Below are 9888 nucleotides of genomic sequence, written 5' to 3'. Positions count from 1 at the left end.
TGTGTTTAATTGTGGTATAACAGCTATAATTCGACGTCTACAGAAGCTATTCACGTCGTTCCAAGTTCAACAGTTAAGTGCCAATGTCGGCTATTTATAGCCAAAATTTGGCCTTGCTTACGGACCGTAAGCCTGATCCCTTACGGTCCGTAAGGGATACCTATAGACCCTAGACTTGCCATGCACGGGAGTAGCTTGCATGAATCAATATTTTCAACCAATCAGAAGTTTGCAACGTTTATATTAAGATAATTATCAACTAGGGTTTGCCCCCCTCGAGTTTTAGGGGCCCTGATCCTGATTCCGATTGTTCTGAAAATTTTAGGGCTAGTGCAGAATTACTTGGGTGTCTTAATTAGGGTTTTCTTATTAACAAATTATTGTCCTAACTACCGATTTTAGTGGCAGTTGTTACACATTGTCTCTCACTCTGGATGCAGTGAGACAAAAGTCGGTCAAAAATGAGACCGGCGGAAAGAGGAAGAGGGAGGAGGATAAATCCTAGAAGTCCAAGAAAAAGGAAAGTTTGGGTTCAATAAGAACCAGCAGAGGTCATATGAGTAACCAGTCTACAAGACCTGCAACAAAAGGCACTGGGGACAGTGTCGTTCAAATCAGCAGGCAAAACCTTGTGGTATATGCAAGAAGTCGGGGCGTAGGACCTTGGATTACAAGGACCTGAAGAACGCCGTCTGTTCTGGCTGTGGCGAGAAGGGCCACATCAAGACTAACTGCCCCAAAGTTGCCAAAGAGGGTACAGCTAAGCCTGGAGAGGCGAAGAAACGGAACGCACGAGCCTTCCAGATAAATGCATGGGAGGCAGTGAATGACACAAATGTCATAACGGGTACGTTCCTTATCAGCGATATCTTTGCTAGAGTTCTTTTTTATTGGGGAGCTGATAAGTCTTTCGTAGATCATAAGTTTAGTAACTATTAAACCTACCTATAAGAACTCTAGATTTAGCGTTTGAGGTAGAACTAGCCGATGGTACCTTAGAAATCGCATCTTCTATTCTTGATGGATGTTCTATATCCATTAAGAATCATTCTATTCCTTTATCTCTTCTATCAATGAAATTGGCGGGGTTCGATGTAGTCTTAGGCATGGATTGGTTATCACATAACCAAGCCCGAATTGCTTGTGATAAGAAACTCATTGAAGTTAAAACCTCATCTAGTGAAATGCTCACCATCCAAGGATATTTAACTATAGACTGCCTGAGAAGGTTTCACTACTCAAGGCATCCAAGTGTTTGAAGAGCGGATGTGTCATTTACATGGCACAGGTGACGTTAGATGAGCCGAATCCCAAGATTAAAGACATCTCAGTCATTTTTGAATATCCCAATGTATTCCTAGAAGAGCTACTCGGTTTACCACCGGAGAGACAAGTGGAGTTTTAGATTGATATCCTACCAGGAACTGCTCCTATTGCAAGAGTTGCATATCGGCTAGCGCCGACAGAAATGAAGGAGTTGAAGACTCAACTTGATGAGCTTTTAGAGAAAGGCTTCATTCAGCCTAGCTCATCACCTTGGGGAGCTCCCATCTTGTTTGTCAAGAAAAAGGACGGGTCAATGCGTATGTGCATTGATTACCGCGAGCTAAACAAGATAACGATCAAGAATCGTTATCCGTTTCCCAAGATCGATGACTTGTTTGATCAACTACAAGGGGCTAGTTACTTTTCTAAGATTGATTTGAGATTAGGATACCATCAACTGAAGGTTAGGAGTGATGATGTTCCAAAGACTGCCTTCAGGACGAGATACGGTCACTACGAGTTCCTAGTGATGCCTTTTGGGCTCACTAATGCACCTGCAACATTCATGGATCTCATGAATAGAGTCTGCAAGCCGTATCTAGATAAGTTTGTCATTGTCTTTATAGACGACATACTTATCTATTCTCGTAATCATGAGAAACATCTTCGATGCATCCTAGAGTTGCTAAAGCAGGAAAAGCTTTATGCTAAGTTCTCCAAGTGCGAATTCTGGCTTGGAGAAGTCCAATTCCTTGGACATGTGATTAGTGAGCGTGGTATCTAGGTGGATCCCGTAAAATAGAAGCCATCATGAACTGGGAAGCACTAAAGACACCATCTGAGATAAATAACTTCTTAGGACTGGCTGGATATTATAGAAGATTCATTGAGAACTTTTCGAGAATAGCCACTCCTTTGACTACCCTGACCCGCATGAATGTCAAGTTTGACTGTGGTCCGAAGCAGGAAGAATCCTTCGAGATTCTAAAGTACAAGTTGATCAATGCTCCAGTGCTAACTCTACCTGAGGGTATTGAGGATTTTGTCGTCTATTGTGACGCCTCGCACACAGGCATGGGTTGTGTGCTTATGCAGAGAGGCAAAGTGATTGTGTATTCATCACGACAACTGAAAGTGCACGAAAGGAATTACACCACCCACGACTTGGAGTTGGGTGCCGTTATATTTTCACTGAACTTGTGGAGACATTACTTATATGGCACGAAGTGTATTATATACACTAACCATAAAAGTCTCCAATATCTGTTTAACTAGAAAGATTTGAACATACGACAACACCGCTGGATGGAGACTCTAAATGATTATGATTGCAAGATTCGCTATCATCTAGGAAAGGGAAATGTGGTTGCCTATGTGCTAAGTCACAAGGAAAGGGTTAAACCAATTCGAATTAATGCCAAGAGCATTGAGCTCAGGTCTAGCTTAAATGAGAAGTTGTTAGATGCGTAAAAGCAAGCCCTGTTAGAGGCTAACATTCGAAGTGAAGGATTGGGTGGAACTGTTAATCAGTTGTCACCTGGAAGAGATGGAATCCTTAGATTGAATGATAGAATCTGGGTTCCAATCTTTGGAGGACTTAGAGATCTAATCCTCTAAGAAGCGCATAATTCCAAATATTTTGTTCACCCTCGAGGTGACAAAATGTATCAAGATTTGAGAAAGAACTATTGGTGGATGGGTATGAAGAAATCCATAGCCACCTACGTAGCTAAGTGCCTGACGTGTTCACAAGTTAAAGCTGAACATCAAAAGCCGTCAGGACTCCTACAACAGTTTGAGATTCCCACATGGAAGTGGGAAATGGTAACTATGGATTTGATTACCAAGTTACCTAACACCAAACGTGGTAATGACACGATTTAGGTCATCGTTGATAGGCTGACGAAGTCAGCACATTTCTTGCCCATAAAGGAGACGTACAGCTACGACAAGTTGGCTAAATTATATGTGGACGACATTGTGTCCCTGCATGGTGTGCCAGTATCTATTGTATCTGACAGAGATACTAGATATACTTCTCATTTCTAGAAAAGTTTCCAGAAATCATTAGGTACAAGATTGAACTTCAGTACGGCTTACCATCCTCAAACTGATGGACAGAGTGAGCGTACTATCTAAACTTTGGAAGACATGCTTAGGGCATGTGCGATCGACTTGGGAGGTAGTTGGGATGACCATCTCCCCCTAATAGAATTCTCCTACAATAACAGTTATCATACGAGCATCAAGGCTGCTTCTTTCGAGTCCTTGTATGGGAGAAAATGTCGAACGCCCGTTTGTTGGGCGGAAGTTGGGGAAGCCCAACTATTTGGACCAGAGATTGTCCTAGAGACAACGGAGAAGATTGTGCAAATCCGTGATCGTCTCAAAGCTGCCAGGGATAAGCAAAAAAGTTTTGCAGACAAGAGGTGTAAACCTATTAAGTTCCAAGTAGGCGACAAAGTTTTGCTAAAGGTATCACCCTGGAAAGGAGTGATGCGATTTCGAAAGAAGGGCAAGTTGAGCCCAAGATATATCGGACCATTCGAGATAATCGAAGCGTCGGATCAGTAGCTTATAAGCTAAATATGCCGGAGGAGCTTAGTGGAATTCACAATGTGTTCCACATCTGTAATTTAAAGAAATGTCTAGTCGATGAGTCGCTAGCAATGTCACATCACGATGTGCAGATTGATGAAAACCTAAGGTTTGTTGAGGAACCGATCTCGATCGAGAATCGACAGGTTAAGAAGCTCTGAAGAAAGTTTATACCTGTTGTAAAGGTTAAAGGGGATGCCCGTCGAGGCCCCGAATATACGTGGGAGGTTGAATCCACTATGCGACAAAAGTACCCCCATCTTTTTGAATAAAAATCTCGAGGTTGAGATTTCTTTTAAGGGGGTGAGGATGTAACCCTCGTTTTGAGTTATGCGCAGACACGTGTCCATACTCTCAAAAGTGCCTAAATATTAGATGAGATGGACTATTTTTGCCAATTATTGAAAGTATGAATATAGAGGGACTAAAGGTGTCAACATGCAATTTTAGTTGCCTCTAATGACCCTTTGCGGACCGTATAGCTTTAAGCTTACGGACCGCAAACATAATAAATTTTGATTTTTGATGATCGGTTACGGACCGCAAAGCATCACAGCTTACAGTTCGTAAGCAACGTGAAACCTGTGTGCGCTGAAGGGCCTTATGGACCGCAAAGGACTACCCCTTACGGTCCATCAAGGACTGCCAGAGACAGATTTTGTTTGGAGGCCAAGCAAGTCTACATGATTGCCACTTCTCGCGAATTTGCTACTCTTGTGCAGTAGTAGACACGTCCTTGGACACATGGGATGATCCTAAACTAACCTATAACACCTGGAACAATCTTGTTAACTCCCTTTAAGTACAAATGGGAGCTTAAGTTCACTTCACAACTTGCACCTTCTCATTTTATCTTCTCTACTCTCCCCTAGAAGTTCCTGATCATATAGGAGCATCCCACTGAGTTCTAATCATTCCAAGGATCACTTGTAAGTGTTCCTTTCCAGTTCTTTTTCGTTTTATAGGCTTTTATAGCCGAAAGTCAAGCAAAATTGACTTTTGCTTTGACTTTCGGTTTAGACCATTATGGTCCAGCCATTGTTCGAATCGAACATGGCTACGTGATCGTAATTAGGTAGTGTTAATCCCTCAAAAGGGCACCTCCTGGAAATCACGTTAACTTGGTCAAATGACGGGTCAAAGTTATGTTAATTAAAAAGTCAAAGGGGCAGATTTTCCTAAACTTTATAAAATGAACTTATAAATGTTATAACCCATGTTTTTTACACTAAATCAGTTGGTAATTATTATTAGAACATGTATGAATATGTTCAACCCGTCATTTCCAGTTTTAGTGTCAGTTCGCAACCGAAAAGTCGAGCAGTTTGACTTGTGCTTTGACTTTCGATTCTGACCCGATTTAGCTAAGTTAGCTACTGAATATTATGATCACATTATAATGTAGAATAACCCTCTGTGGTTATGCTACTTGATCATAATCAGATTCTGAGTTCTTACACAAGTTCTTAAATTATGCCTATTTATGACCAAATTGCCCTTTTTGCATAAAACTTGGTTTTAAACAATGATGAACTTACAAAATGAATTACCTACTGATATATTATCATAATTAACATATTTTGGTATATTAAATCTGTTCATAACCTGAGTTTTGTTACAAGTTCGTAAATTATGTTATAATATGACTAAAATGCCCTTTTGGCGCATAGTATGGTTTTAAACTATAATTAACATACAAAAATTATTACCTACTAATATTATAACATAATTAGAGTGTTTTCACATAATGAACTTGTTCATAACTTAGATTTTTATGCAAGTTCTCAAATTATGGCATATTGTGACAAAAATGCTCTTATGGTGCATATTTTGATTTTAAAATCATAGTGGTCATATAAGCTGATAATCTACTGTTGTTATACCTTATTTAAATTATTTTGGCATATGGAACTTGTTTATGACTCATCCAGTTACCAGATGTCGCTTATACGCGTACGCTTAAGCTTACGTAACTAGTTTACGTAAGTTTACCGAAACGGGTCAAATCCTTTCAATTATTATTTCAAATTACAGAATGTATATTGTTTAACTATATTATATAAGTCTTAGTACTTGTGGAGTTTAAACTACATTCCATTCTGGTCATCGCTTAATCAAGCTTATCGTGCCATTTTCGTTAATTTAAGTTAAGCAGTCAAAGTCTATGACTTGAATAGGACCCGTTAACTTTCTAATTGGTTATTATACCATTCATTCCAGACTCAGGCCTTCCGGTAGATTGCAACCAACCTTAGTTAATTGATTACGGTTGTGCTTATTATATTTCTTGCATTGTAAGACTTGTTTAAGCCAGGTAAATACTCTTAACCTATTTTCCCTATACCAGTTTGGGATACGGTAAATTATTACCACTTGGTCAGGTATGGGATCATATGTCGGATTGTGACTATCAAATCTTCATAACCCGTTTTAATCTGTTTTGTCTGATAACTTAAACATTGGGGGTTAACGCGACCGTGTCCTGGATATCATCGGCCTATTTAAGTTACTAATGGCCATGAGTAAGCACGGGGTGTAGGCATACCTCATTGTGGGTTAAAGTGGTGTTTTTCTTACCCATATTGGGGATACCCCATTGTGGGTTAAAGTGGTGTGTCGTTTATTCATGTTATTTGGTTTCTGCACCAGACCCCATATGTATTGACAGGCATGTAAAACTGTATACAAGATCATTTTGAATTGTCCCAAGTTATTTATGAAAATACATGTTCCTTATGCACTTAAAACAATTTTGAAATATTTTCAAAATGAGTCAGTTATTTGTATTTACCAGTGTAAATTGACGTATCTTCAAAAGACTAAGTTACAGGTTGCAAGGTTATGTAATAAGCTGGAAGCTGCCTGGTAATGCTAGAACAGTAATTTGCAACTGCTTTGCATAAAAGCCTATAGTATGTTGTCTCATTTTTGTACATTTTCGATCCGCCTGTGGATCTTTTATAACAAGCAGTCTGTATTACCATTTTGAACACGCGGACAATTATGTTTGTAATAATATTTTAAATCCAAGACTTCTGTTGTGTTATCTATGCATTTGAATATCAATTTCGTCACGTACTCCCCATCCGGGCCTACCGGGCGATGCTGTTGAAATACATGGGTTGCCGAGAACACTAGAAGATGGGGGCGAGTTTGAGAAGTTGATTAGATCATCCCTATAAGTAAAACTTAAAGCACCTAAAAACATGCCAAACTAGTCCATTATCACATCGTAAAATCAAACTAAATTCCACAGAATATCTTCATCATTTATTAGTTAAACATTAAAATTATATTTCAGCTTTAAAATGATTTTCAAAAATTGGAAGCTCAAACAACATTACAACAAATCAACCATTACAAATATAAAACACTAAACCAATCAAACATACAAGAATAAAATATTACAAAAGTACACCCATATGAATTACTATATATATACAATTTGCGTAGGTCCTTAGCTACAGTGTATACACTGGACAAAAAAACAACGCTAATTACGGTTGTGCCATTACCTTTGAATAAAGAAGAGAAAGATTCAGAGTCGGGAGTATAAGAGAAAGATAATACAGTAAAGAAAGAGAGAGAGTTATGGGCTGACCACCAATCTTTACGGCGGATTGACGGTGGCGCAACGGTGGTGACATCACAATCCGGCGTGTACGCTTCAACAACTCGCTAACCGCAGGACGAGGGTTCCATCAGTGATGTCGGTGGTACATGCGATGGTGGTTCTATTCCCATGGTCAAGATGGTGTACGAGGTCGACCGAAGGCGGCGGCGAAAACTGGAACTAGGGTTCCGGCTAGTTACCACATCGCACAGCCGATCTGGCTTCAAGATGATAACCCGACAACATGCAATGACCACATAATAAGGTTCCGCCGCAAACACAACCATAGCGACGAGTATGGTTGTTCTTCCGTGACATTGGAAGCCAATCCAGCCGAACGAGATACGTATTCTAACGAACGAGGTTAGACTTGACATCCATTGCTCTATTTCTTTGGATGAGTTAGCTTATTAGGTTGATTTGATGTATGTCATTTGATGTGGTGTTCTCCGGCGACGCTCAACTATTGACGGAGTAACAGAAGTAGGCGATAATATCCGGCAACAATGGTTAGTGAGCAGTAGTGGTTCGTGATGGTGTTTGATGCCATCTCGACCATACCTCTCAGTTAACCATGCTTGACCTACTGTTGTCCAACTTTCTCTTGCTTGAGTATGTGTATTTCAAGATGGCATTAAACCCACCATCAAAAGAACTTGAGTAGATTCTTTGACTTTCCATTCAAAATGAATGTTGGGTTCATATCCTATTGGTTTCTAGATGTTGTTGTCATTTCCTCTTTTGAACCAAAACATATGCAATGCTGGATTGGGTTTTGTTTTTCTTGATTTTCAAATAAAAATCTATGGTATTGGCCTTTCATTAACAAAGTTTATGACATTGTTATTAAGGTTTAGGGAAATAGCTACGACACACTAATCGCGACCCACCAGCAGATCTACCAGCATATATATGGTAGCTGGTATACTTATGCAGTTTAGAAAAAATGTATATTTGAGTAGTGCTTAACATCATTTCAATAGTGCTTGATGAATTGTGATGATTATGCGGATATGAACTTGAGGATGGCGTACTGCAGCCCTTTGTATTTCCGCTCAAGTTATGATGTGGCGAGATATCATCGTTACTTACTATATCAACATTGCCATAACCAACATATTTTTAACAAGCATAACACTTCTGAGATTGGAAATTAATATACACTTTTCCTAAATTTTGTACCAAATTTGAAAATTATTTATGCTTTCTGTGATATTTCAGATCTAACTCAATAGAAACACTTTCACTTGACCTTACACATTCTTAATGAAGACATTGAGCATCCTGTTGAGCGCTCAAAAACAAGACCACTGCTCAAGGAGTCGACGGATTCTGGTCAACTGGTCTGAATAGCTTTCTTTCTATTTCATATGTAAAGCTATTATTATTTCGTTTGTATTTTTTGTTCATCTTTGTCAATGATATCTAAAAGTGCCCCTGAACATGTACAACTAATCCAATGTGGGGTCCTGTAAACTTTGTGTGTCCGCATACCGTGAGGCCGAGTTTGAGACCATTATCTATGGCATTTTCCAGTCTCAATTCATATGTTTGGTGATGTGAATTAACGGTTGGAGGATGTACGACTTGATCCTAAATTCAATACTATTTTTGGCAGTTGGAATTTGGTTTATAGGTATGTTAAAACAGACAAGGTATTGATTGAATAATGGGTGCCAATGTCGCATTTCCTTTTGTTTCAGGTATTTTTATTCCGAGTGTGGACAGATACAATGAAGACAACGAGCATCATGAGCGCTCAAACACAAGACCACTGCTTGAGCGAATGCCGCCAAACATACCAGCTTAAATACATGTGCTTCAGTTTTGTTATGGGTGTGGAAGTGCATATATAAACACTCACATGTGTGCTTCCGTTTAACGTTTTTGTTAGTAGCAAGTTGTTTGCTAATAAATTCGAAAAATCATTTGGACAACCATTCGGACAGGTACAAGTTTATACCTTTTTTTATGAAAATGTTCTACATGTACACTAACTAGATATTTAGGCATAAGTATCACATGGTTTTTTGATGCCTTTGGAAACCAGTAGATTACACATATTTCTTTCCATTTTAAGGATCCTTAATGGATATCCAATCCATATTACAAGGTTGAATTATTATAAATTTAAGATTAGCTTAAGAGATGCATGAGGTAATAAAACAAATGCAGTAATAGTAATATTCATCCCATCTACTCACTATGAACAAACTGAGTACAAGACATCCTCCTACACCTTCCAAATTTTGCATTACAACCATTTTGTTTTAGATATTCCTTTTATAAAAGGTATAAAAAATGCTTAAACGATGGCCCATGTTGTTGCATATATTAAAATTGTAGCTACTGTAACTAAACATTAGCAATCTAACGGAACTCAAATACCCCGCAGCATCGCGGCCGGTCAT

The 9888-nt window shown here is 39.0% G+C and overlaps 1 long non-coding RNA gene across 1 annotated transcript; it reads left to right on the top strand.

The window, feature by feature from the left end:
• Positions 1-7410: 7410 nt before the first annotated feature.
• Positions 7411-9529, top strand: LOC110941436. The gene is made up of 3 exons (XR_002594067.2): positions 7411-7840; positions 8699-9113; positions 9181-9529. It is a non-coding gene; the product is annotated as an uncharacterized LOC110941436 (long non-coding RNA).
• Positions 9530-9888: the final 359 nt, after the last annotated feature.

This window comes from Helianthus annuus, chromosome 5 (genome assembly GCF_002127325.2).
Source record: "Helianthus annuus cultivar XRQ/B chromosome 5, HanXRQr2.0-SUNRISE, whole genome shotgun sequence".
NCBI lineage: Eukaryota > Viridiplantae > Streptophyta > Magnoliopsida > Asterales > Asteraceae > Helianthus > Helianthus annuus.
This window is presented reverse-complemented; position numbering and strand designations above follow the sequence as displayed.